This window comes from Mesoplodon bidens (genome assembly GCF_964165515.1).
Source record: "Mesoplodon bidens genome assembly, chromosome: 6".
NCBI classification, from domain to species: domain Eukaryota; kingdom Metazoa; phylum Chordata; class Mammalia; order Artiodactyla; family Ziphiidae; genus Mesoplodon; species Mesoplodon bidens.
In genome coordinates this window covers 23305366-23329236 of record NC_138162.1, presented here as the reverse complement: position 1 = coordinate 23329236, position 23871 = coordinate 23305366, and the positions used below count along the sequence as shown (strand labels likewise).

Sequence of the window (23871 nt, the reverse complement as noted above, 5' to 3'; positions counted from 1 at the left end):
AGAAATAGTAATTAGAAAACAGAAGTAGGAATTTTGCTCCTAAATTAGGCTAGTGTTCTGCTACCAGTGCATTTCATTTTCAAACTGCTTTATCATTGCTCTTTGTAGTTCTTCTGTGAAGTGAGTTAGCATTTCAATTACAGTGTGTTCCATAGCTTGCAGGTGGGTAAACTTGGGCCTAGATTTGGAATGAAGAACAAGTGAGGAATCAACTTCTCTTTCTCTTCCCCCTACTTTGCTTGGGCTGAGTGTCTCTCTTTACCTATAAGATCCAAGCACCGGAGAGTGTTGTAGATAGTATCAAAAGGAAATTGGCCATACATTTTACTCTGTTTTGCTATGACTTGATCACTGGATAAATTCTGCTTGTAGCTTAGGTCATCAAAGAAGCCACTAAAGCAGGAATTGGCGAGCTTTCTGTTCACAGTCAGATGGTAAATACTTTAGGCTTTGTGGGCTCTGTGGTCCCTGTCAACTCTTCAGTTGCAGTGTGAAAACAGCCTTAGACAATATGTAAGCCGATGAGCATGGCTGTGTTCAAATAAAACTGTGCAGAATTGTGGCAAGCTGGATCTGGCTTATAGGACACCTGCTCTGAAGTGAAGGGCAGAATTTGGCAGAGTGTGAAATGGCCGCCAACATTACAGAACTGTTTTATTATTTTAAAGGTGAGACGTTTGTTCTGTTGCAAATTATATAGGGAAAATGATTTCACATAGGGTCTGGCTTTTTAAAGTCCCAGAGATTACTAATTCATTGATCGGTTACTGAGTTTCTATTATATGCCATGCTCTTGTGCCAGAAACTGGGAATGGACAGTCATGGGACAGCCGTTTTGGTCTATAATTCATCGTAGGATTCCATACAAGTGGACGTCTGGAGGACCTCACCTTGCTGGAGGTTTAGACTTGAAGGATTAACTGTGGTTGTCTATGGGAAAAGGTTAGAGAAGGGAGCGCCAGGCAGGAATCATATTGATTAAGGTGTTCAAATCATATTGATCAAGGGAGTTCAAAATTGCTTACTTAAACCTAGATGCAGTGTAGGGACTAGGTTTGAAGGGGAGATCAAGGAGGATGAATGAGCAGACCAGTATTGATTCAGATAAATGTAGCGTAGGGGAAAGAAGGAATTCGGGGAAGGCTCTGGAGGTGTAGAGATTATTTCTGGATGGACCCAGTGTAATCACAAGTGTCTTATGAGAGGGAGAAAGAAGGTGCAGAGTCAGAGAAGATATTACAACAGAAGCAGAGGTGGGAATGATGTGGCCACAAGCCAAGGAATGTGGGCAGCCTCTGTGTTCCAGAAGCCGGGAAGGGTGAGGCACAGATTCTTCCCTAGAGCCTCCGGAAGGACCACAGGTCTGCTGACACCTTAACTTTAACCCCTTAAGACCTGTTTCAAACTTCTGACCTCCACAACTGTAAGATAATTTGTGTTGTTTTAAGCCACTAAGTTTGAATAGTTTATTAGAGCAGCAATAGCAAACTAGTACATTTATAGCACTCCTTCCTCCATCTCCTGTTATCATGGCCTCATCCTCTTCATATCTAGGGTAAATCCCTTACCTGTTCTACCATCTTTTGCAAACTTTATTATTCACTGACTATGTGATCATTCTTGAAATACTTTCTGGTCCTGGATTATCTTCTCTTTATAAACTTCCAGCCCATTAAAGACCATGGCTTTAATTACCATCTATTTAGAAGAAACTCCCAATGTTTATTTCCAGTTGAAATGTTGGCCATGTTTGGATATCCATATGCTCACTCAGCATCTCCATCTCACCGATATTTTCATCTTAGCAGATCCAAAACTGAACCCATTATTTTTCACTTGAAACTTGTTGCCTAATTCAGTAAATGGTACCATCAACACAGCTGCTTAAACCAGAAATCAGGGAGTCTTCCTTGAATCCTTAATTACATCTCCAAAGTCCCTCTTGCTATCTAAGCTATGTATTAAGAGGTTTGGAGATTAGGACATAAACATTTTGGGTGGGGGCATTCTGCCTACCATGTGTAATAAAGGTTTAGATGTGGTGGGGAAAAGTTGAAAGAGTTTCCTTCTGCCCAGGTCTGCTTTCTCTGGAAAGACATTTGCTGACCTCAGTCCTCCTTAGTCTTCTTAGTCACTCAATCCCACAGCTATAGCCTAGATTTAATTTCCTTCCTCCAATACAAATAACTTAGCCCCACCAGACTCTATCATGGATCTATTCACCCTACCACCTAGTTTCTGTGCTTCACTGCCCTAGTGCCTCAACTTATACTCCATTAGCCATCATTGTAATCATTCCTGCATACGCCTTCAACTCTCTTCCCTCCCTCTAGCTTCATTGTACTTTTCTGGCAAAACCCCACCTTGGTTAAATCCAGCTCTTTGCCTACTCTGTGCACCGGAAAGTGTTTGGAAAGAAACATCCTGACAGGTTCTACCTGGAAAATAATGACTGCTGAACCTCAGTTGGGTCCTGCAGGACCACTATGTTTCCTTAGTTCATTCTTCTCCACTAGATAAACATTTCATACCTTCTCAAACCCCCAGGATCTTCCCTCATCTTCAAGCTCAGCTGATGATGTTGCTTCTTCTTTCCCTGAGAAAATAGAGGTATCCAGAGGAAAGCTTCCATAAACTTACCCCTTGATAACCCACCCACCAGCATTTGTACCCTCCCTCCTGTTAGGAAAGTCTGCTCCTATTTAAGGCCAGACCCATCCCACATGCATACAATCAGTCCCACCCGCCTCAGCTACCCAAGGATCATGATCCAGCAGTTCTCCCTCACTTTTCTTTCTTTATTGGATCATTCCCAATAGTATTCAAAAGGGCTGTGATTTCTTCTATTTTAAAAAGAATTTTTTTTAAAAGCCCTGTTGCCAGTCTGTTCCCTGGAGCAGATGCTGAGATTTTGTGCAGGAGGTTTTGGGGGGAATATTTTTGGGGAAAACACTTTAGAGTGCACGTGAAACAAGTTTGGGCAGGAGAAGTTGAACTGTGGTGCAGCTGCAAATACAGACATCTAGGACTATCCCAGTTTTAGCACTGAAACCTCTCAGTCCTGGGCAAGCCAGAATGTTTGGTTGCCCTAGTTGCAAAAGAAGCTTTAGTCAGTCCCACAGGTAACTGATGCTGGGATGGCCCTTCAGAGAAGTCCTAACAAGGCAAGAGGGCAGGGCCTTTGGACCCTTGCATCAACTAGCCGTTGCATGGGGTCTGGTGGGTGGGTGTATTTCAGTGGAGGCAGCTTCCTTCATCTGACCTGAGGGGGATGCAGCTGTGAGGTGTCAGCAGCTAACACTCCTAGCCGCTGGGGGAATGAGTTTCTTCATCCCAAAGTTGAGATCTGGGTGGTTCAGCACAGCATCTACCATAGTCCTCTTGAATCCTCAGCCCTCTCCATCTACCATCCCATTTCTGTGCTCTCAGTTAAATGCCTCAATAAGGTGGCTTTTATTTTCATTCCTTCCTCTCATTGTCTCCTGAACCCACTCCAGTTAGGTTTGCATCCCCACGAATCTTCTGAAACTGCTCTTGTCAAGGTTAACACTGTCTTACCCTGTAAGCAGCATTTAACACACTACCTCTTACTATTTTAACCACCTTGTGGGCCTTCTTAATTTTCCTCTTATCCACCCTTTCTATTCCACTTATCCACCCTTCCTCAGATTCTTCTGCTGGTTCTTCATCTCTAACCTCTGAAACTTGCAGTGCCCCAGGCTTTACTCCTTAGACCTCTTTATTTACAGTATAGATGCTGCACTGACTCTTGGTGATCTCACCTGATCTCTTGGCTTTAAATGCCATTTATGGGCTGAGAACTCTCAAATTTATATCTCCAGCCTACACGTCTCCCCTTAATTCCAAACTTGTCCAATAACAAACTCCCAGTCGTCCCCTTTCATGAAACCCACTCCTCTCAGTCACAGGAGATGATAATTCTGTCTTTCCAGTTGCTTAAACTAAAACCCCAAGTGTCAGCCTTGACTCCTCTCTTTCACGTCCCACACCATTCCTTCAGAAAACCCTGCTGGCCCTTGAGTCAGAATCAGAATCTGACCTCTTCTCACCAACTTCATTGCCACCACCCTGGTCCAATCCACCATCATCACTTTTCTGAATTATTGCAACAGCCTCCTAACTAGACTCCCCGCTTCCACCCTTGCCCCTCTGCAGTCTGTCCTCAACATAGCCATCAATGGTTCTCTGAAAATTTAAGCCAGAAAATGTCACTACAGCTGAAAAACCTTCAGTGGCTTCCTGTCTTATTCAGAGTAGAAGCCAAAGTGCTTCTGGTTGCCCACAAAGTTCTGTACAGCCTGGTCCTCATTACTTCTCTGATCTTACCTTTTATGATTCTCCTCTCCCTCACTGCACTCTGGCCATACTGGCCTCCTTGCTTCCTCGAACAAACGAGACATGCTACTGCCTCAGGGTCTTTGCACTGGCTGTTTCCTTTGCCTAGGATGCTCTGTTCCTTTAGATTTCCAAGTGCCTCAGTCCCTCTCCTTGGGTCTCTGCTTAAATGGCATTTTTCCATTGAGGCCTTTACCAACTCCTTTAAAGGTTATAAGATGTTTCAATTTGTGAAAACCCAGCAAGTTGTAGACTTAGGATATTTGCATTTTTCTATAGTTACATTGTATTTCAACATGTTTTTTTTTTTTTATTACAAGCTCTTTGGCACTCTATACTCCCCTTCTTTATTTTTCTTCCTGGCACTTATTTAATATATTTTTTCCTAATTTATTTTGTTAATTGTCTCTTTTCACTAAATATATGCTTGATGAGGACAGGGGTTTTGTCTCACTATGTTCACTGTAGTATCCCAGTACCTAGAAGAGTGGCTGGCACCTAGTAGGCATTCAGTATTCACTGAATAATAGAATGGAAGTAGAGTGGAGAAGTTTTTTTAACTAGCTGTGGGAAGTGTGAGAGGAGCTAACTAGAAAAAGGTCAGATGGTATTAGAACCCCAGTTAAGATAGGTGATCATGAATTTGCAGTGCTTGGATGTGGGCTTTTTCTCTAGCACTGCTCTGCTGCCTAAGCTCAGAGAAGGTGGAAGGTTGGATTCTTCTGGGGGTGAGGCTTGCCACGTGGATAAGGTGATCTGACAGGGTCAGGGAGTGACTGAAATAATGCACAAGGCATCTAAGCTTGGATAAGGAGGAAAAAGCAGGAGGGAGCTGATGGCCAGAAAGAAAACAGAAGGGTCAGTCCTGCTGAGGGCAGCTGTAGGAGTGGGAAGTAGCCCTGAAGACCTGTTATGCCCAAAATACCTTTCCTTCACTTTCATTGGAGAGAAAAGTTCCTATCCTGAAAAACAGAATCCATTCATTTTGTTTTCCGAAGAGAGATGTAATCTCCAACTTGTGGCCTTTCAGGCTGTTAGCACAAGATCAGAGTTTGTTTCACAGCTAAGCATATATGGAGTAATCTGACAAGGACCACATCTAACCTACTACCACAATTTACCCTCCCCCAAGTTATATGTTTATTTAGGAGGAAAGAAAGTAGCTAAGTGCAGATATGTTCATGACACCAAGAGACTGAAGACTAATTTTTATGGGACAATGCAAAACATAATGAAGACTACTGCTGGGTGTGATACGTACGGCAATGGGAGGTTATATGATGCTTTTCTTCCCCAAATTCAAATTGCATTGTCTCTGATTATTTGAGCTGATAGAAGGGAAGCAATATAGAGATTACTTAAAATAATAAAGATATTGCAAAAAAAGGTTTTAGAAATGTGGTAGATAAGAATTAAAGCCAGGAGATGATCAAATAAATTGCTCATCTTAACATCATTAGTAAAATTCAGCATTTATATGTTTTCAGTGTACTTTTGAGTAAAATTTAATAAGCTTACTATTGAATCTTTACATCAATTGTAGAATTTCATACTCAATTTCTGTAATATCCATTGTTTTCATTGGTCACAAGCATATGAAACAAATGACAAGGATTCTTTACTGAACATAATAGTGTAAGTAAAATCTCAAACCTATTAAATCAAAAATCATTCTTAGTAAAATACTGTTGTTAGCTTAGTGAAACAATGATGCTGTTAAAGAAGTTGAAGAGAAAGGCATTTAGTTTAACATCTACTTTTCCCTCTTTAACCTAACCCTCCCTGTTAGCAAGCTTGCTACTACTGTTTAGAAATTCATCACCATAGGGCTTCCCTGGTGGCACAGTGGTTAAGAATCCGCCTGCCAATGCAGGGATCACAGGTTCAAGCTCTGGTCCGGGAAGATCCCACATGCCGTGGAGCAACTAAGCCCGTGTGCCACAACTACTGAGCCTGCACTCTAGAGCCCGCGAGCCACAACTACTGAGCCCGTGAGCCACAATTACCGAAGCCCGCGTGCCTAGAGCCCATGCTTCCAACAAGAGAAGCCACTGCAATGAGAAGCCTGTGCACAGTAATGAAGAGTAGCCCCCACTCACCGCAACTAGAGAAAAGCCTGCCTGCAGCAACAAAGACCCAATGCAGCCAAAAATAAAATAATATAAATTAATTTTTAAAAAAGTTCATCACCATAAAAAGAATTTGTATTTTTTAATTGTTGTTCCCTAAGTTGCAAGGTGCTTATTTATTCCTGATCTGACAGAAAGCACTTAATTTTTTTCAGCCTGTTAAGTGTATTGAACTTAGATCACTCTTATATCACCTTCCTTGAGTTTACACAGAATAGCAGAGGAAGAACTGGGGGGAGCCTAGAAACTGCTAGATACTATAGACTCAGACTATCACTTATTTCCTTCTTCCCAATTCCATGTGTAAATAAGATGGTAAAATAGCATATTTTTAATACTTGTTTCTTGGTAGGAAAAGGGCTTAAGATAAATATGTCTCCATGTTTATGGGTAACTGATGTTCTTTTCACACAAAATTTTAAGAGTAAATGGGTGCTAGGTGTCATGTACTAGGGAATCAAAGAATGCATACTAGGGACAGTTGGGAGCATTTTCATGCACAGATACCTGCCAAAGGAGAAGTTCAAGTATAATAGGGAAAAGAACACTGGCAGTGTCAGGCATTATGTGCAGAGGGCTTTTCCAAAACAAGCTGCAAACCACACAAGCAGCTTTTAAACAAAGACCTACTGAATCAGAATTGCTATGGATGGAGCACAGGACTCTATTTTGTAAAGCATCCAGGTGACTTAACTGGCCCAGGATCTGCTTTGGGTAACCAGACCTTAAATTAAGGTCTTTTCAAATCTGAAATTCTGGACTGGTTTAGGAACAAGCAAAATTAAAGATGAAAGCAATTTTTTAGCTTGCATCAGTAAAATTACAACACTAAGGTCTCCAGGTCTAACAGATGCCTCAGGAGTAGCCCCCTTGGCAGAGTACAGTTTGGCAGAGTACTGAAGGTGTCTGGAAACCATACTGCTAGAGAGATGATTGAAAGAATTAGAGGTGGTTAGCCTTGAAAAGACCTATAGTAGGAGTTTGAGAGCTGTTTTTTAAAAACTAAAAGGGTTGTTATGTCAAAGAAAGTAATGGTCCCAGAAGGCACAGTAGGATAAAGGTTTGGAAGCCAGGAGGGAAGATTCCTTCTCGAACTCGCTAACAACTACTGTGACCAAGATGAGCTGGGTCACAGAAGGGGCACTTCTTCACTGGAAATGTGTAAGAAGCTGAACATGGATACCCTACAGCAGGGAAGGGATTGCCACTGTGAGGGAAACGTTTCTGTCATTGTCTTTTCCTCTTGAATACAAGTATTATCCCACATTCTTCTGCCCCACATAATATCTTTACAAAGGAGGGGCTGAATTGAAGGCACAAAGATTGGCTTTCGGACACTACCTGTTGTCCAGGCCTCCGAAAAAATATTCCCAGTCTACCTGGTGGAGGTGTTCACAATCACAGACATTTATTTATTTAGTGACTACAGAGGACCAGGCACTGTGGTAGGTGAGGGATACAGAAGAGAAGAATGCGGTCATTGTACCAATCCTTAAGAGGCTTACACAATAGCAGGGGAGTCGCACATTACTTAAGTTCATCAATAATTATGTCATGATATAAACTGCTAGGAGAGTGAAGTAAAGGTAGCTGTGAGAACATGGGATAAAGGAGCCTGGCCGGTTGGGTTGGGGAAGAAGCAGGGAGGGCTCCCTGAGGAAGTGACGAAGTAAGATTTGGATGAATAGGAACTGTCCACATGAAAGGGGGGGGGAGTGGGCTTTGAAAAAGTGTTAAAGCATATATGTTTAAGGAAGAAGAAGGCAAGTGTGACTTAACTGTGTTGTGCACGTTAGAACAAGAAGAACTTCAGTTCTTTCAGGAACTCCTGTTATTGTTTTCATACTTCAGTTTTAAGAAAGAGATCCCATGCTGACATCTGCTGGCTAGTATATATACTACAACTCCAAAATATACTACACAACAAAGCCTTAGTAACCTTATTTTTTAAAGACTACAATAATAAATTAGAAATAAAGTACCAGGTCTTTTCCCTACTCTATTATAGATGTCACCCAGCAGACCATGAACAGTTGCTACTTCTGTGCGCTCAGTTTTACAGCTATGCTTATGTGGTGTCATTTGCCTGCTTTTGTGCAAGTTCACGAAAACATAGAAATCACATGTATAAAAGTTGAACACACTTGTTACTGAGAGGTAAAAACATTACACAATCACTTACACACTTTGTCTTTTAAACATGGTATCTTATGAAATATTTTCAGAGTTATAAAAGGTTCTTAAATTGTTTTCTTCAGAAACACACAGCTGGCTTTAGTCCAATAAGCATTCTGCTAAGGCTAAAGATCTGCTTTAAGCATGTCTGATTATTTTCAGCTTTTTCTCAGTCACATTAGTAGTAGTATTTTCATTTTCCATTTTATGCCTATAATGGACAAAAATACAAAAAAATGTTCAATATTACATAAACTGTACAGTGATACTGCTACATCTGAAACTGAATGTTCCACTGGCAGCTGCCTCACCATACAATTGCTTGAAATATTCATTAATCAGCTGACATTAAAAGACAAATTTGGTGAGCAGAAGTAGCAGTTTCTTCTACGTCTTACCTTTCAAAGGAATTGGAAGAGCGGAGCGCTTCGCGGTAGCATGGGTAAGTCTTGTTCCATGGAACTGCTTTTTTCAGTTATTGGAGACGGTGTGTGTATTGAGTTCACTACTTGGGATGGATTTTTAACCGTGGATCCCAATCAAAAAGATTTTGAAAAGCACAAATGGGAAGCGTTTTATCATCCTAGAACCAGGTGGGGAGTGGACCTTGGCCAGTAGACTTCTAGTGTTTAACGGCATTTACCTACAGCTATTTGGGCCACTGACCTCAAACTTTCAAAACGTAAAGGAGGAAAGTAAATACACTTTCAGGAAAGCAGATGACTGGTTGAATTTTCTTTGAAGTTGCATTTTTAAATTTTGTTTTAAAAAATTGTATAAAATTGTATTGTAAAAATTTGTATAAATATTGTATCTCATTGCAAGAAATGGCTAGGTCTATTTTATGCAAAAATGTTTAAATTACTTATTATAAAGAGTAAACTTATTTTCCTTTCTTTCCTCTTCAATTATCTCTGCAAATGGCACTACCATCCACCCAATTACTTGAGCAAAAAATTGGACTACTCACTCATTCTTGCTTCCTATTTCTCTTACTTCCTTTATCCAACCCGACAGCAAGTTTGGAAGGCTCTATCTCCATTTTCCCTCTCTCCCTCCATTTCAGCTCCGCTGCTACCACATGCTCCAAACCACCAACATTCTTTTCCTAGATTACTAAATAGCCTGCGGGATTTTTTTCTGCTTTCACTCTTGCCTCCCTTAATTCATTCTTCACAAATCAGCCTGAGTAGACTTTTAACCTAAATCACAGTGTGCTAATTTCCTTGTTTGAAAGAAACCCCTTAATGGTTCCCTTCGGTCTGGGAATGACATGCAAATGCACCGGTGCACCTCCTGCACCGTCCTCAACCTTATCTCAAACCTCTATGGTCTTTGCCCGCCATTTTGTGTAATAAGCATGGCTTTCATTGCCGTCCAGCAAGCTAATCCCTTTGTGCTTCCCGTTGCAGCTTGGAAAGAACACTCTTCTTCCACCTCTTTCAACTGGCTAATACTTTTCTTTTTCAGGTCTGGGTCTAATGCTTCCTTGGAGGCCTTTACAGACATTCTTTTTAAAGATAGCCTCCCCTACTTTTCCTCTTATTGGTTTCATTTCACAGCATTTTTCTCAACCTGAAATTATTTTATTTACTATTTTATAAAAGCTTTATTTACATTTCTGTCTCACACAGATAAAAATGCTATGAAAACCAGGGACTTTATCTTCGTTGCTCTAAGGGTCAGCACCGTGGGAATTCCCTGGTGTTCCACTGGTTAGGACTCCTGGCTTTCATTGCCGTGGACCCGGGTTCCATCCCTGATGGGGGAACCAAGATCCCGCAAGCTGGGCGGCATGGCCAAAAATTTAAAAGAAAAAAAACTTTTTTTTAATTTAAAAAGAATTTTTGAAAAGGGTTAGCATCTAGAACGAAGTTTGGTACTAAATATTTGTATGATTGAATAAGTAAATGATGCACCCTTGGAACTACTTCTATCACAATTTGAGAAATACAAAATATAGTATATAGTCTCATGCCATTAAGTAATTCATGTAACATCCTATACTACATTTAACCATTACGTTTTCCATGTGGTTATTTCTACCAAAGGAGAATACAGTTTATCAACAGGAGTATTCTCATAATAAATTAATAAGTTACCATTTCAATTTACACATTGTTCTCACAAGCTTGCATATTGTGTGAGAAATGGCATAATGCTCAGACATCTGACAAATAAGAATCTAGTTTAGAAAGGTAAGGGCTGTACTTGGACCCTGGTAAATTCATAAAGAAAATACCTTTCTCTCAACCCTGATCTCATAGGAGATGTTGTTCTAGATAACACCTTGGCATCATTGATAGACAACTTTATGAAACTTCTACCTTAAGCATGTCTAACATCCCAAATGAATTTCTAGTAAATTAATTTTATAAAAAAAAAGAAAAAAAAAAGACAAATTTGGTGAACAAAGGGTGATTTAGAGACATCGATATGTAATGTAGAAAATGTGGGTTGTTGGAGAATACAGATTTATGTTAGGAAGGAACACTAGAATTAGTTCAAAGTCCTCAGCTCTGCTATTAGTTATGTGACTATATGAGTCAGATTTTTAACTTGTAAACACCAAAATCCAGTTTTAGTAGATTTAAGGAGCAAAGTAATTCATTAAAAGGATTATAGGTAGTTTAGCATCACCAGGAGGCCTGGAGACTAGGCAACTGGAATATCACCCTTTGTCACCTGCTCACTCCATACAACTGGTACAGTGAGGACACCATCTCTGCTGAAGATTAGATGCCACTGCTTATTACCAAGGCCACAGCTCCCTGGACTATGATAGCAGCCAGTATTGCTCAAAGAACTTCATCTTGCTGCATTTGCCATGGTCACCAAAGAGAATTACTCCAAGATACAAATTTGCTGTGTCTCTGGCTCCCAATTCAAAGTCCGAGGAATATTTAATTTGTAGTGTCAGGGTCATGTGGAGAAGTAGAGAAAAAAAAATCAATTTCAGCTTCTATAGTGAAAGGCATGCTCTGATTCCCAACAAGCTCTCATAAGATGGGGAATTCCCAAATGTGGGAAGGGAGTTCAGGTATGGGACAACCAAAAAGGAATGACAGATGTCTACTGTGTTGACCCTGGGCAAATCACTCTGAGCCTCCCTTTTCCATAAAACAAGGTAAGTAAAGTTCACATGACTGAGGAGATGCTGTATGTGTACTTACTCTTTTTATAATAAATACCAACTATGTATCAGAATGCAAAGATGAGCAGGTCCTCTCCAGTCTAATGGAGGAGAGAAATCAGTAGATATCAAATGGTAGGATAGAGGAAAGCACAGGTGAGATGAAGGCAGAAAGAAGAGGGGATTCAACTGTGGTTTACAGATGATGTTCTTATAGTTAAGCACTTATATTTAAAAACACATTTTCTATGTGACAAGTGATGTTTGCACCACTAATGAGAAAGACAGACAGCATGCTCTTACAGAAAGTGGCTGTTGTACTCTTGTACTCCCTTGAAAGGCTTAGCTGTTTTATACAAATGCCAAAACAATAATGTTGGCTGACACAAATCTGGAAACTCAGGCTTTTGATTGCTTTTTGACAGACATCTAGACTACCAGTTTCATACAATGGGACACTCTTCAAAGGATTAAACATGTTATAGCTTTGCCAGTCATACATAATGAGATAACTCATCATGCTCATTGTAGCGTGAAGCTCCCCTGTTCTCATCTGATCTGATGTAAGTCAGAGTGGTCTATTTGTATCTAGCTACTGTGTGTACAGCTTTGTCTTTGCTTAAAATAAATTGTTGGCCTTAGGGTGTGTGTTTGTGTTTTTTTCCATTTATAAAAGAGAAGCTGCATAGTAACTTGGGCCTCACCTGAGTTTAGTAATAATACTAAATTCATCATATGGTAATAATAGATGTAATATATTTTTATAGAATACATTCTGTAGAACTAAGACTGAGATAGGTTAATGGGATCACAGAGATCAGCTATTACAAACCTCAATCTGGTGCAATGATTTCTTTTTCACAGCATTCTTAAGTTAGATTTCTGAGGCTTAACATTCGCTTCTAAAATCCAAAGGTCTGTATCCAAATGCGTTTTGATCTCTTCATTTGGATGGCACACAGGCATTTAAAATTTAACAAGTCAAACACTGAGTTCTTGATCTTCCACCCTCCTCCCCAATATGTTCCCCTTACAATAGTTCACTAAATAGCACTTTCATGGGCCCAGTCAGGAGGTTAAGCTAGAACACTGGGGAATCCCCCTAATTTCCCACATCAAGCCAGGTTGACTACCTCAAAAAAATATCTCAAATCTATTTCTCTCCATCTTCACTACCTACCATCACTACCATTACTCCAGTCCAAGTCTTAACCAATCTACTTGCTCCCACTCTTTCTTCTGTCTGTTCTCCACATAGTAGCTGGCATACTTTTTTTTCCGATTTTTGTTTTCGAAATATCATACTTTAAAAAGAAAAAAAAGGTGTCAAATCACTTACACCCTCCACCCTTTCAATGGCTTCCTTTTATATAAAATTTAAAATCCTTATTGTGACCTAAATGTTGCATGATCTGGTCCCTACCTGCCTTTAATTTCACTTACACTGTTCTCTGTCAACACAATAAGCTTCAGACAAACTGGACATCTTCCATTTACCCAAAGAGCAACGTTCTCTCCTCTGCCCCACCCCACCCAAGAGCTTTCACACAGGCTTTCCCTGCCTCTCTTCCAGCTGGCTAACTCCTTACCTTTCTCTGAGAAGTCTTCCCTGACCACCCTCCCTTGCCCCCTAGTTTTAAATCTGGGTTCCTTCAATGCACTTACCACAAATTAAAATACATATTTTTTTAAGTGCTATCTGATTAATGTCTACCTTCTCCAATCAAAAACTGAGGACAGAAACCATATCATCGTTCACCTCTGTGCCCATAATAATAACAGCAGCAACAACAACACTTAGATAACATTTACTATGTGACAGGTACTGTGCTATACATAAAATTATTTAATATATACTCCCAGCATATTGTTTGGACCATAGCCAGCGGTCAGTTTGTTGAATGCATGAACCCAGCCCCAATGTGCACACCTACAAAGCTGCTCACTACCTCCTGGAACATCCCATTACACTGATAAGATAACTGGTGATTGGAAGAATCTTCTTTATATCGACCCCAGCTGCCTCCCTGCAATTTCCACCCAGTGATTCTATTTCTGCCCCAGTGGGGCCACGCAGTACAAGCCTTAATTGTCCTTCCGCAAACTCGACCTCGCAGCACCTGAAGACTAATCCGACGCCCCTGCGCAGACTCCGCAGGGTTCGTTTCCGCGGCGGTGGTCCGGAAGCCCAGCCCTGCCGCGCGACCGCCGCTCCCGGCATGCCCCGCCCTGCGCGTCACGTGACAGCGCCGCCTCGCAGTGGCCCAGCAAATACCGCCCCCGGGCGGGGCTCAAGGCGTGACCGGCAGCCCGTGACCGGCAGCCCGTGGCCGCGCGCCGCCGTCTTCGCTGCGGCTTCGACGCCCGCGGCCGGCACTTCTGTGGGCGAGTGTCCCGGAGAGCTCCCGGCGAGGTAAGGGGGGATAGCCCGCGGAGGCTGCGGGCAAAGTGGTTCTGCCCGCGTCCCCGGGATGCCCCGGCCCCGGAGCGGGGAGCGGCCCGCGGGAGGGGGCGCGGGCGGCCGGGGGCTGCCTCGCGGCGACCTGGGGCGCTTTGTGAGGCACCCGGCCGAAGACGCCCGGTTCGGCCCTGCCGGAGCCTGAGCACCTGGCCCCGGCGGGACCGGGAAGGGTGCCCTCAGGCCGCCCTGGGCCCCGCGCTCCCGCTCTCTGCTGGCACCTGGAGGCTCAGCTGCGCCGGAGAACAGCTGTGCCTTGGTTTCCCCTCCTGTGAAACGACCGGGCCGGGAAGGTGTATCTCTGCGGTTGCCTTCAGCCTTGAGGTTTCGCGAGTGTGTTAGTGAAAGTGGAAGAGGAAGGAGCAGACTCGAGATGGGAAGAACCCTCACCTAGGAACGCAGGAGCGAGTGTCTGAGGCCGGGCACCTTTTTAAGTGTCTTCTGTATTTTGTGCAAATCGCAAGCCTCTCCCGAGACTCAGTTTCTCCATTTTTAAAGTAAAGGTGATAACCCCTGACCTCCCTTGCTCACAGGACTGCAGTGAAGAACAGATGGAAAAGCCATTTGAAGAGCCAGAACTCAGGAGTCAGTTACACCTGGGTTCAGATCCTAGTTTTGCCACTTACTGTGCGTTCTCGAGCCAGATAGAACCCTCATCTGTTAAAAGAAGATAATAACCTTAACAGCTCATGAGATTGTTGTGAGGGTTGAGTGTAATAGGACTTAGCACAGTGTCTGGCAGAGAAATGCTCAGTAATCAGTGCTGTTAGTACAAGTATTAAATTAATAAGCTAGAGAGACATTCACGTGAGGGATGTTTAGAATAATCACACATCCGTTTCTGTATATTTAGTCCTAAAAAGAATGCTGTTTTGATTTCTTAAGAAAGGGGCCAAGTGGAACCCTTTCCCCTTTTTTCTGTCTGGGCCCCCTTTGCCTTCTCATTTACAATTGGCATGTGAACCCATTGTTTCTACCAAATGAGTCAGGCAGGATGGGAACATTACTGGAGCAGACGGGTATCAGATTCCCTCTGAGGGGAAAGAAAAGTGCCAGGCATGTGCTGCCACCAAAAAAAGCACAATACAGTGATTGACTGTCAGAGCTGGAAGATGCCTGAGAAACCATCTAATCCAGCTGTCTCCTTAGGCAAATGGGGAAACTGGACCCAGAATTGAGGACAGGACTTTGATTTTCTCAGGACCCAACAGAATGTTGGCACTGGGTGGTGGAAAGAACACACACTGTTTACCAGATGCTTTGCTTTCGGTGAGTTCTAGCCTGATTCTTCATTTATTCAACAGGTATTTATGGAGCACTTTGTGCTTGTATACCTGCTAGGAGCTGGAGAGGAAATACACACACACACATTCCTCTGCTGGTTTTTGGTACAATTTAAAGTAATAAGTTCCAGCTCCCAGTGAGCCTTCTTCATAGCAGCTGGCCCCAAGGGACAGAGAAGCACACAGAGAGGCCTGAATTGTTTCATGATCAGTCACAGCAGTCCCAGAGCCCTTGTTGAAGCCTGGTGAGATTTTAGAGACTGGAGAAAATGCTGCTTTGTCAGGGCTTTTAGTAAAGGATTTCCTCTGGCCTGCAGCGCTTGGATTTCTTTTTCTGATTTCAGGCCTCTTACTGTTTTTAGATTTCTGAAAAGAGCCACCCTCACCACAGTGCCTTCATTTTGGTTTCCATGGTTATCAGATGAATTGTATTTTTATGATAGCACAAGTAGCTGTTAAGTAATACATGGTCAAGAAGTCCGCAGTTCCCTATGGGTTTGTTTTCTGGTGGTGGTGCTCTGTTTTTTTTTTCAGTTACAGTGCAGTCATACTATTCTTTCCTCCCTCCCCACCTGTTTCCTTTAACAATCGTGCATCAGTGGCAGGGCCAAGAGGAGTGGGAATAAGTAGAAACAGAGATAAAAACATGTATAGACCCTGGTTTAGGTATCTCAGAACATTTGGAGGGATAATCCAAAGGCATTACCACATGCAAGGGGCAAATCAGTGGGGGTCTGATAAAGATGTAGATTGCAAGCCAGCAAGAGCTTTCACAGGTGGGAAGGATCCTGTCTTGGGCAACCAAGAAGACATCACATTAAGAAGCTTTTCAGGGAAGATGTAAAAGAAACAAGTTCCTTTTACATATGTCATTCACATAGTAATAATAGACAGTACAAGAAGCATATTGTTCTTTCAGTTTGCCTTAATGAATGAACCTTCTCTTAAGTCACCTATCATGGGCTTTGTCTGAGATGTTTCCTTATTTCTCTCTTCACTCTTTCTGTTAGCTTAGTGATGTATTAGTTTCCTACTCATACACATGATATTGTGTACATGAAGGTAGATAAGCAGAGACATTTGGTTAAGATTTTGTCTGTTTCATTTTGGATGTTTAACCTGTGCGTTTCATTTCACCAGTTGGGTTCTAAGCAGTCACATATTTCTTTATTTTTCCAAATAACCTCCCAAGTCTGTTAATGCCCTTTTTAGTGAGAATTCTGATGTCTCCCACTTCCAAGCCCCACGGGGGCTCAAACGCTCCAAAGAAGTCAGTCAGTCTTCCACTCTCCAGAGGGGAGGGAACTGCAGAGTTTGAGCCGTCCACCCACAGTGTTATTTCTGACACAGCTGTATCATATCACAGTTGAAGAGCTGCCCTGCACGGTCTAAGGATGTGTGGTCACTGCTGCTCAGTGCCTTAATTGACCATGTTCCTGCCAGCTTGATCCCATGCTTGGCTTCCAAGTTTAGAGCTTTTTCAGTTTATGCTGATGTGATTAGCCATTCTCCCAAAGCACTGCACTCTGGGCCACGTGTGGAGCTTGTCACCAGGCTGGGTTCCTCCAGTCTCCCCTGTTTGGGCGGCACATAGGGCCCTTTCTTCCTAGCAGCCTTGGTCAGGGTCACCCCAGATCACCCAATAGATTTCCCTATTTTCAAACCTTTTATCAGGGTTTGGAGGCTGAATCCCTTCTCTGCCTAACCCTAACCCAATGCTTTTTGGCACATTGCTTCTACTCTCCGGGATTCTGCCTACCGAGGATACTCAGGAATGCTAACCTTTAACCAAGATATCTACTCCAGGACTTTGGGTGCCTACTCATCTCACTTTTCGTAGGTAAGAGGAATCCTCTGGTGACTCTTGGGAAAGCATATATCTGTTCCCGAGAGACTCTGTCCACCTATAGTCCTAAGAGAAGTAGGCATTACTGAAAATTTACTTGACATATATCCTGTTAGGGATTTGGGAGTGCAAGTTTTTAATTTAAAAATGAAGGATTTTCAGTTCCCTCAACTTGCCTAAGAACCAAAAAATAATCAGTATGTCTATTTCATTGTGTTTTAAACTTTAAAAAATATGAGATACAACAAGAATGCAAGTGAGTAAAGCCCATAAATATATAGTTTAACAATTCTAAGGAAAATACACATGTAACTACCGCCTATGTCAAGAAATAGAACATTGCCAGTACTCAGTACCCTTTCCAAATCATAAACGCCTCCCAAGAAGAAACCACCATTTTGACTTTTGTGAAAATCATTTCTTTGCTTTTCTTTGTAGTTTTGTCACCTATGTTTGCATTCCCAAACAATACAGTTCATTTTTACTAGTTTTTTAACTTCATACGTATAGAATCATACTGTGTGCGTTTTGTGTTTGCTTCTTTTGCTCAACTTATTTGTGAGCTGAATCCATGTGTTGACTGCACTTATTTTTATCGCTAACAGTGTTTTATGTTATGAATGTCACAATGTAGTTATTCATCCTATAGGTGACAGATACTTGGTATTCAGAAACTATAAGCAACACAAGAACAGTGCAGCCAGGAACATCCTTAGACATTTTCTATTGTGTATGTGCATGAGTTTATATATGTTGAAGTGGAATTGCTTTGCTAGATAATGCCAAACTAGTTTTCTAAGTGATTGTACCAGTTTACTTTCCTACCAGCAATATATGAGAGTTCTAGTTGTTTCTTATCCTTGCAGATGACTCGGTATTGTTGGTTTAAATTTTTTAAACCATTCTCATGGGTGTATAATGATATCCCTGTGGTTTTAATTTTCTTTCCTTGGTTACTACTGATGAGCACTTTTTTTTTTTTTTAATGTTGAGCCTTCTTTCAATTTATTTATTTATTTTTGGCTGGGTTGGGTCTTCGTTTCTGTGTGAGGGCTTTCTCTAGTTGTGGCAAGCAGGGGCCGCTCTTCATCGCGGTGCGCGGGCCTCTCACTGTCGTGGCCTCTCTTGTTGCGGAGCACAGGCTCCAAACGCACAGGCTCAGTAGTTGTGGCTCACGGGCCTAGTTGCTCCGCGGCATGTGGGATCTTCCCAGACCAGGGCTCGAACCCGTGTTCCCTGCAGTAGCAGGCAGATTCTCAACCACTGCGCCACCAGGGAAGCCCGAGCACTTTTTTGTTGGTTATTCAGATGGCCTGTTTTGTAAACTGCCTATTAAGTCTTTTCCCTGTTTTTCAGTTTTCTTATTGATTTATCGGAGTTCTTTATAAATTTTGGTTAGTGTTTCCTTGTCAGTTATATGTTTTAAAAGTATCTGTTACTCCGTGACTCTCTCTCTCTCTCTCTTTTTTTTTTTTTTTTCCGGTACGCGGGCCTCTCACCGTTGTGGCCTCTCCCATTGCGGAGCACAGGCTCCGGATGCGCAGGCTCAGCGGCCATGGCTCACGGGCCCAGCCGCTCCGCGGCATGTGGGATCTTCCCGAACCGGGGCACGAACCCGTGTGCCCTGCATTGGCAGGCAGATTCTCAACCACTGCGCCACCAGGGAAGCCCTCTGATTTCATTTTTATGCTTTCTCTCTTTTTTTTCTTCTTGAGCTTCAGTAGAGGTTCCTTTCAAAGAACCAACTTTTGTCTTCATAGGTTTTTTCCGTAGTAAGTTTGTTTTCTATTTCTTTAAGTTCTGTTCTTTTAAAAAATTTTTTTACTTTCCTTTTATATATTTTGGTTTTTCTTCTAACTTTTTGAAATGGATGCTTAGTTCATTAATTTTTATACTTTTTATTTTTATTCTTTCCATTTAAGGTTAAACATTTTTCTCCAAATACCGTTTAGCAAGAGCTCAAGCGTTTTGATATGTAATATTTTAATCATTTATTTCTAAATATTTTCTAGTTCCCATTGTGATTTCCCCTTTGACTCATAGGTATCTTAGAAATGTGTTTCTTAATTTCCAAACATATGAGTATTTTCTAGTTATCTTTTATTAATTGACTGTAGTCAGTGAGCTTGTTCTGAATAATCTTAATCTTTTAAATTTGTTGATATTTCTGTTAGGGTTCTGTTTATGGTGAGTTTTTATAAGTGTTACATGTGTGCTTGAAAATAATATGAATTCTAAAATTACTGGATTTTATGTAATGGTTCTGTGTACTGCCAGTAGATCAGGTTTATTAATTATATTCAAATCTTCATCCTTACTGATTTTTTGCCCATTCTAGCTATTATAGAGAGAAATGTGTTAAAATACACAACTGTGATTATGAATTTGTCTATTTCCCCTGTTTAATTTTTTGCTTTATATCTTTGAGCCCAATTATCAAGTGCATACAAATACAGAGTTGTTATACTTCCTAGTGTGCTAACCTTTTATCATTATGAAGTTGCCCTTTTTATTTCTAGTAAAAGAATTTTTTTAGCCTTAAACTCTATTTTATCTGATATCAGTATAGCTACACCATCTTTTTTGGTTAATCTATGCAGGGTATATCTTTTTCCATCCTTTTAGTTTCATCCTTTCTGTGTATATGTGTTTTGGATATGTCTCTTATAAATAGCATATAATTGGGTTTTGGTTTTTTATAGCCTTTGTCTCTTAACTGGAACATTTAGTCCATATTCATTTAATATAACCACAGATGTATTTAGGTTTACGTTTGTCTTCATATTTTATGCTTTCAGTGTGTTTGTCCTGCTAGAACTCCATTTCATTTTAGCTCTTTTTTCCCTTTTTATTGAGGTGGGGGGGCACTATTTTTAATCATTTGCTTTTTTTCTTTCTAGTTTGGACATTATGCACTAGCTCTTCTTTAATGGTTACCCTTGAAATTTTAACTTAACCGAAGTTGATAAATTATGGAAGTGATAAATAGCTCTACTCTTCTTTTGGGCCGTACCGGGACGTTAGACCACCTGAACTGTCTTTTCCCCTTGATGCTTAGTGGTAGACTTGTTGTAATACAATGTGTCAGCTTTGATTAGAGTCATTTAAGCACCCACAAATGGAACAAATGAGATGAGGGAGGAAAAAAGTGAGAGAGCAAAGAATTTCCTTGAGAAAACTGTGTGTATATTTGTCAGGACTCTTGGTTGCAAGTGACCAGCTTAGGCACTCTTAACTTTAAAAAGAAAATCTATTGGCTTATAAAACTGCATAGCTGGATCCAGGGGCTCAAAATATTTTTAGGGTTCTCTCTCTGTCTCTCTCAATCACTCAACCTTGCTTGTCTTAGTTTGGCTTCATTCCTCAGATGGACTCTTCAGCGTTGTCCCCATCTCTGGCAAGGGGGAGGGGATATTCTGATCACCTACTTTGGGTCAAGTATCCATCCTTAGTGGATGGAGGACTGAGGCACTCTGAATGACAGCCCCACCAGGACTAAATGAAGTGGGAGTGGGGTTCTAAGAAACCAAAAGAGGGAAGGTGCGCCAGGCAGACAAAAGTTAGAGCTACCAACCATCCCTACACTGAGTAATGGCTGAAGGAGAGATACAAAGAAAGAAGAGGGTTAGAAAGGTTGCAGTTGGAATTAACTCAGTTAATCTGTACAAGAAGAAAAAGGGGAGGACATTACGTGTTCATGAGCCCACTGACAGGGAAGGAGGAGGTCGGTCAAACAACCACCTCCTTCACCCACCAGCCACTGGGCACTTCAGCATTGTTGGCTGAGGACATCTTGGTGGCCCACAGCAGCAGAGGTGTGGGGCTCTCTAGTATGTGGAGATGTTTTCAACATGTCAGCCGTGGTGCTTGCTATTCCCCCAGCCTTTTCTAAGAGAAATTTCTACATCCACAACTCCTGTTCATGGAGGGGCAGCCCCAGACATCCATGTTTTTACCATAAAGTCTTGCTCTATCCCTGCCCCCTGGTCAGAACTTACTGAACCAGAGATGGACATCAGACCCAAGAACAGCCAATTCATAGTCTCACCAGGGACCTCTGATGTGACCTAGTGGAAAGAAAGATGCATGTTCTCTTAGAAATTTGAACTGGGGACTACAGTTGGACACTGAGCTATAGAAATCGAAGCTGAAATGGTATATAGAAAGAAGCCATGAGGTAGAGTCAAGCCTTTGAGGAGTCCTGGCTAGCTGATCTTAGGAGGAAGCAGAAGCAACGAGGTAGAGAAAATTTTGTGTATCCTCCAGGCAAAAAGAGAATGGAGCAGACCCTTGGAGAGTGACTGAATCATGAGATGAGTGAAGACTCAGACTCCAGCTGCTGAGGGCCTTGGGGCTGCCATTGATCCAGACCTTTCTAGACTCTGGGAAGCCCAGACCTACTATGGTTCTATTCTTGTATTTCCATAAAATCCTATACCCTTAATACCACATATACTCTTATGATAAGCTCTCCCTTATTTGCACTTGCAGTCAGAAGACTCAGTAGAACAGACATTCAGAACTTGGGAGCAGTGCCTACATGGGTGGATTTCTATCGCTGCCAGTGTTCTTCTAGTACTACAGTTCTGAAAAGAAAACTCACGCTCTTTGCCATCAGATGGTCGGCAGCTACAAACGTTGTTAGCTCAGTTACAATAAAGAATCCTGTATAGGGCTTCCCTGGTGGCGCAGTGGTTGAGAGTCCGCCTGCCGATGCAGGGGACACGGGTTCGTGCCTCGTTCCGGGAAGATCCCACATGCCGCGGAGTGGCTGGGCCCGTGAGTCATGGCCGCTGAGCCTGCACGTCTGGAACCTGTGCTTCGCAACGGGAGAGGCCACAACAGTGAGAGACCCGCGTAACGCAAAAAAAAAAAAAGATCCTGTACACCCAGCGCTTGGCCTGGTGGGAGGGAGTCTGGGGTAGTTGGTTCGGGTTGGTTGGGGCCGGCTTAAGGTCTGTATTCATTCCTCATTGCTGCTGCACAGCTCCCTGCTGGGCACAGGTCTGCTGTTGGGCACAGGTGCCTTGATTTTCCCAAAATCTGGCTTGAGGTCCTAAATCTTTGGGCCAGGCTTCCTAACAAGAGTACTGCTGTGTCACATCCAAGTCAAACACTGTGTGATACTCTACTGCGTAACAATTGCAGGAGTAAACATTCTTATTTCATGATCTGTGAGCTTATGTGTAATGGTGAGGATAAAAGGTCCTTGACTATCATGTCACAAGTTAGGAACCCCAGAACCTCAGAAAGGAAACTAGGAAGCAGGAAACTAGGAGGCAGACTGTTGTAGTAGAAAGAGCAGGGGTTTTGGACTCAGTCCAGGCTGGGAACAGCAGCTGTGCTGCTTACTGACTAAAAAAAAAATGGGTTAACCATTTATTTCTGGAATTGGGCATAAGAAGACTACCACCTCTCTGGTTGTTAGAAGTGCTTGTTGAGATGACATACAAAAAACGCCTGGTATTTAATAAGCTCTCAACACACCTTTCCCTGCCCCCTCAAGGTCACCCAGTGAATCAGAATCAGGACTAAAACCCGGGTTTTGGGTTTCCTGACCCAGGGCACTCTCCTAGGTGAGAATGAATGGGCAGTGCATTGAAGGAGGGAGAAAGGGTCCTTACAGCTCCCAGCCACAATCTGAAAGCACTATACTTGCATCAGAACACAGCATTCTGGTCTGTGTCATCAAATTTCAGAGCTGAAAATAAGAAACAGTGTTTATTTCTCAGGCTGAAGAGAACTGAGATTTGAAGAAATGATAAAAAGCCCAATGAGATTTTTGTCGTCTTCAAAGTTTTAAGTTTTGTTTCACTTTCCAATAGTGTGTGTAGGTGTAGGTATATGTATGGGGCTCTTTCATGGTTCACCGTATTTTAATTTCTGTGTACTTTCAAACTAAAATCCACAAAACTTTAGGAAATGTACTTTGATTTGAAGAAAAATCTAAAATCCTTAACCCATTACAGTTCCTCAACGAATGCAGTTTGTATAATAGTTATTTGCACTGGTGTTTAGTATGTCTCATAATGTGGGAGGAAAATATCTTTTTTTTTCCCTTGAAAATATTAAATAGAGTTCTGAACTGTCCTGGCTTTTCCCCCCGCCCCTTTTTTATTAAAAGCAAAATTCCCACCACTTTGATACTGATGTGGCCTCCCCTAGGTCGGAAGTAAGTGCATTCTTTTTTATTGTACAAAGGTGGGCCACGAACGCAGAGTTGTTAAGTCCCTGCCTTCAAGATTACCCAGTGAGAGAGAGAGGCAGAGCCCCAACTAGAAGCCGTTTGTGTCCCTTTTGTCTGACTCATCTCAGTATGGGGTAGGGCCATCTGTGCTGCCCCCAGGGTTAACAAGAACTGCGTGAACTGATCCAGCTGATCTCTCTCCCTGACCCCTTCAGGCTCTCAGAGCTTCGGCCAGACGGAGCTTCTCCTTACTGTGTCCTCAGCCCAGCTGGAAGTTTCCTGCTTGGAGGCTTGGCTGACACTG

At 42.1% G+C, this 23871-nt stretch overlaps 1 protein-coding gene across 5 annotated transcripts in view; it reads left to right on the top strand.

Annotated features, from left to right (window-relative positions):
- Positions 1-14103: 14103 nt before the first annotated feature.
- FBXO10 (F-box protein 10) overlaps positions 14104-23871 on the top strand; it is a 77639-nt gene continuing 67871 nt past the window's right edge. For 3 of the 5 annotated variants that reach the window (XM_081238402.1, XM_081238401.1, XM_081238400.1), the window contains exon 1: positions 14140-14206. The gene's annotated coding sequence lies outside the window, so the exon portion shown is untranslated. Of the gene's footprint in view, positions 14207-23871 lie in introns of all 5 variants that reach the window. The other 2 variants (XM_081238404.1, XM_081238403.1) reach the window with 1 other exon arrangement.